This window comes from Nanorana parkeri, unplaced genomic scaffold, assembly GCF_000935625.1.
Source record: "Nanorana parkeri isolate BGI_ZX_2015 unplaced genomic scaffold, ASM93562v1 scaffold178, whole genome shotgun sequence".
Classification (NCBI taxonomy): Eukaryota; Metazoa; Chordata; class Amphibia; order Anura; family Dicroglossidae; genus Nanorana; species Nanorana parkeri.
Window position 1 is genome coordinate 330,015 of NW_017306446.1, and position 4,884 is coordinate 334,898.

General features: G+C 46.4%; 1 protein-coding gene across 1 annotated transcript in view; it reads right to left on the minus strand.

Annotated features, from left to right (window-relative positions):
• Positions 1 to 4,884, minus strand: part of IHH (indian hedgehog) — an 86,445-nt gene that overhangs the window by 11,355 nt on the left and 70,206 nt on the right. The gene's annotated exons all lie outside the window — the stretch shown is intronic.

The window sequence follows — 4,884 nt, forward strand, 5'->3', positions numbered from 1 at the left end:
AGAAAGAAAGAAAGAAAGAAAGAAAGAAAGAAAGAAAGAAAGAAAGAAAGAAAGAAAGAAAGAAAGAAAGAAAGAAAGGAGGGAGGGAGGAAGGAAGGAAGGAAAAGAAAGAAACAATATAGATAGATATATAGATAGATAGATATATAGATATATAGATAGATAGATAGATAGATAGATAGATAGATAGATAGATAGATAGATAGATAGATAGATGATGTTACATGCTGTAAGGAGCACTGTACACAGTGTGATTGTCACTCTTCTATCATCTGTCAGTCTGCAGACGTAGGTGAATATCAGCTCATATAAAGGCTTATAGGATCTCATACCAGCCACCATCATCAACTGTCATCCCAGAACTGCAGTGTATCTGAACTAGGCGCAGATTCGTGTGGAGAGATTCATCGATGTGTGATAAGGTTTTCTTATATAAAAGTCAGACTCGCTCATCTCAGCTCCTTAGTAGTGCCGCACAGTGGTTGTGCTTTCCTGCTCCTCCTTCTCTGTGCCCCTCTACTACTCAAGCCACGTACGTCACGATGGGGTTAAACTCCCACTTTTTTCCAATGATGAGTCCAGAGGAAACAAATACACATCGCCTGGCAAAGTATATTTTTTTAAATTTTGCCCAAGCTCTTATGTTTTTAAACAGCTCCAACTCTCTCGGCTCGGCTCCCCTAAACTTCCTGTCCAGTACAGGATCACAAGGGACAGAGCAGACTTCAGCAGCCGAACATCGAGCAGCTCAGAAAAGAGAGAAGAGAAAGCATTGACGTCAATGCTAAGCCTGATGAAGGGACCCTGTGTGGCCCCGAAAGCGCTTGTTTATATGACAAGGAACTTCAATAAATGAACATTTGCTTATCCTAAGAAGGATTTTGGTGTGCTGGTGACATCTCAACACAATTGCTGATATTTGCAGCGCCATCCGTAGTCACTGCAAGCACCCCCCCACTACAAGGGATTTTTTTTCGATAAGGAGCGCAACAAAGAAAAGTATTTATTGTGTGTTTGTGAAGACACACACAGCTTACTAGCACAAACAAGGGTGGCCACATAGAACCCTGCAAGGGAAAGGAGCCACCCTAATACAGGATATCAGGGTCAGTGCTCAGGGGACCAGCTGATTCTGCAGGAAGCTAACACTGTTAAACATTAAAGGAGCAGCGTCCATTGTAAGTGATTTCAAATAGCTCAAAACCCTTTTGACTGTAATATCACTTTGAGGTAAATTCAGCACAGTTGCAGCGTTTGCTGGATAGCAGCAGTAGCCCACTGAAGGCTTTTACATCTTTGCTTTTTAACAACACAAAACTAAGTTCTGATTGGTCGCTGAAGGTTCCGCCCCCCTCCCCGATTTTATTTAAAAAAATAAAGCCCATTGGGTGACATTGGCACGCGGGAGCCCCGGAATCAGCACCAGACACACACACATTGTATTCACATAGATATCTTTATTTTTTACATACATTGTACAATTTTACAGAAGCCAAATATACAATCTACGGTGGTGATCGTACCAAATAACACCTTCTCTCTGGAAATAAAAAAATATACATTGCTCACAGTAATAAATTAGCTTTTCCCTCTAAATGTTCAGAAATGACCTTCTGCCCCCGGAGTACCTGCGAATTTCGGGATTCTTACATCTCACTGACACTAGTACGCGGACAGGGCCGGATTTCCCACAAGGCCACCAAGGCCCGGCCTCGGGGCAGCAGGGAGTAGAGGGGCAGCAGGGAGTAGAGGGGCAGCAGGGTATAGAGGTGCAGCATGAAGTAGAGGGGCAGCAGGGAGTAGAGAGGCAGCAGGGTATAGAGGTGCAGCATGAAGTAGAGGGGCAACAGGGTATAGAGGGGCAGCAGGGTATAGAGGTGCAGCAGGGAGTAGAGGGGCAGCAGGGTATAGAGGGGCAGCAGGGTATAGAGGGGCAGCATGAAGTAGAGGGGCAGCAGGGAGTAGAGAGGCAGCAGGGAGTAGAGGGGCAGCAGGGTATAGAGGGGTAGCAGGGAGTAGAGGGGCAGCAGGGAGTAGAGGGGCAGCAGGGTGTAGAGGGGCAGCAAGGAGTAGAGGGGCAGCAGGGAGTAGAGGGGCAGCAGAAGAGCTGTGGAACTCCTATCGCCCGATGCCCGGGACTTGCAGTTGGAATGGATGGGTAGTTTTTTCTCTACTGGGTTCTGCTTCGGGCCAGCAGCAGGGCTAAATTGCAGAGCAAGGGAAGCTGCAGCTCATTTTGTACAAGTGATCTCGGTGATGCCGAGATCACTTGTAATTAGCCCGCTCGTCTATCCTCCCCTGCTACCTCCCCCTCCTCCACGGTCCGCCCCCACCTCTGGCTGCCTCTCCCGGATGGCCGCCTCCCTCTCCGCCGTGGTTTTCCAGGGTCCCCCGCTTTTCTGGGGGACCTGGGACCACGACAAGGTAGTTCAGGATGGATAGCAGGGTGTAAAGAGGAGAATGTCCGTTCAATAAAGAGAACCTGTCGCCTCCAAATCCTATCACACATGGCTTATTAGCTCCTGTGTCATAGCAATAAAGTTGAGTGAAAAAATAAATAAATAAAGATTTTTTAAAAATGTAAAAATTAAATGACACGAAATACATAAAAAAAGAAAAAAATGGAAAACAACCCTGCCGCTCTCCCCCCCCCCCCCGGGGGGTTGGCGGGGAGGGGGGTGCATTGGGGAACCTGGCCTTGGGGCAGCAGAGAGAGTAAATCCGGCTCTGTACGCGGTCCTATGAAAGCAGACGGGTCACCGAGATCCAGGAAATGTCACTTTATAGATTGCTGGTTAAAACAAGGAGATATCTATGAGAAGGATCCATGTGTGTAAAGCCCGTGACACACCGCGAGCAAAGCCGCGCAGAGCGAAGCAAAGCTGTCCGGCACGGAGCTTCACGTGCAGTGTGTGGGCGGAGTGCAGGCAGATGAATGACTGTGCCTTCAGCCAATCGGCTCGTGCGTAAGAAGGGACCGATGGGACGTCGCTGTATGATGTGATAGAAATCAAGTCAATAAACCGTTTTTGACTAGAAATTCTATTGGAGTGCGAGTGACTTTATACATACACTCAGGGCCGGATTTCCCACAAGGCCAACCAAGACCCGGCCTCGGGGCAGCAGGGAGTAGAGGGGCAGCTGTGGTGTGGAATTCCTATCTCCCGACGCCTGGGACATGCAGTTCGGGGCGCCGGGCGGGCAGTTGTTTTCTACATTTACCTCTGCTTTGTTTCAGCAGTGTAATGTACAGCAGGGAAGCCGCCGCTTGTTTTGTACAAGTGATCCCGGCGATGTCACTGAGATCACTTGTATGCAGCCTGCAAACACACCTATCTTGGATTGCAGAGGCATCTACAGTCACTTTGGCACCCGCCCGACTCTAAGGGTATTATTCTGTCAGGAGTGCGATGGGTACACTGGATTTTGAACAACCGGCCTGACGTCGCATCCCTTCGCGCCGGTTTATACGCGCGAGCCGATTGGCTGAAGGTGAACTCTTTCATCTCGGCACGCTCAGCTATGCGAGCTCTCGCAAGCTGACGCGCTGGGGAGAAAATTACATGACACGCTGCTCGCAAAGGGCAACGCACCACCGCTCCGCGCTGCTCCGCATGCAGTGTGTCACAGACCTAATAGAACAACGACGAAATGCATAGTGACCAATCAGAATTCGTTTCTGATTGGCTGATGTATAAGACATATTTTAGGTTTGCTACATTTATCTTTGCTCTTTTATCTTTGTTATCTTTATCTTTGCTCTTTAACCGCTTGAAGACCAGGTGTTTAGATCCCCTACCTGGCCAGGCCATTTTTCAGTGTTCAGCGCTGCGGTACTTTGACTGACATTTATTCCGTCACGCAACGCTGTACTGAAATGAATTTTATACCATTTTTTGGGGACAGATAGAGCTTTATTTTGGTGGTATTTAATCATCACTGCGGGTTTTATTTTTTACTATATTCAGGAGAAATTACTGAAAATTTAGAGAAAAAAAAGTTTTTTTTTACATTATGCTATAAAACAACTAATATTACCCACTTTTTTGGTAAAATATAAAAGACGGGGTCACGTCGGGTAAATAGACACCAAACATGTCAAGCGTAAAAATTGCGCGCACTCGCAAAAAACTAGCATACCCAAAATTGGCCATAGGCGACGCTTTAAAAGCTTTTACCGCTCATCAGTTTAGTGTTATCAGTGATTGATGGCCCTAGAACTATTGCTCTCATTCCGACGTTCGCGGAGATATGTAACATGTGCGGCGTAATGGGTGCAATCGTCGTTTTCGCAGGTATGCGCACCTTACGCATGTTTACATGCGTGTATGTAGGGGTGGGGACTTGAAAAAAATATTTTTTTTTTTTATTCTTTTTTGTGTAACTTGGGGGGGAAACTTTAAATTTTTGTACTATTTTTTTACGTAGTGAGCGCCGCCTTCCATCTGCCCATCACTTCCATCAACTTCCCGGATTCCCAGTGTGCTTTGCGTCTCTCTCCCTGCTGCTAGATGTGATGTAATCTCCATTTCTCAAGACTACATATCCCATCATGCATTGCTTCCAGCAAGCAATGCTGATGTTACATTGTTCAGAGGTTGAGTTGCAGTTCAGAAGGCGGGCTCAGTGAGAGCGGTGACACCAGGAAGTGCTCATTCACAGGGCTGAGTGAAATGGTGTCAGTGCATTGAGGAAGTACATTCTATGAGAGTCTTCAATAAGTAAGTTTACAATCTTCTAGATGGATCTGGTTATTAGGAGTCGGATGGAACTTATGGAAATTCAATATACGGATTTATTTGTAGCTTTTTTTTAAATTTTACTTTGTTTTTTATTTATTCTATTTTAGTTTTTGACCACAGATACCCTTTAAGCCAAGGCCCT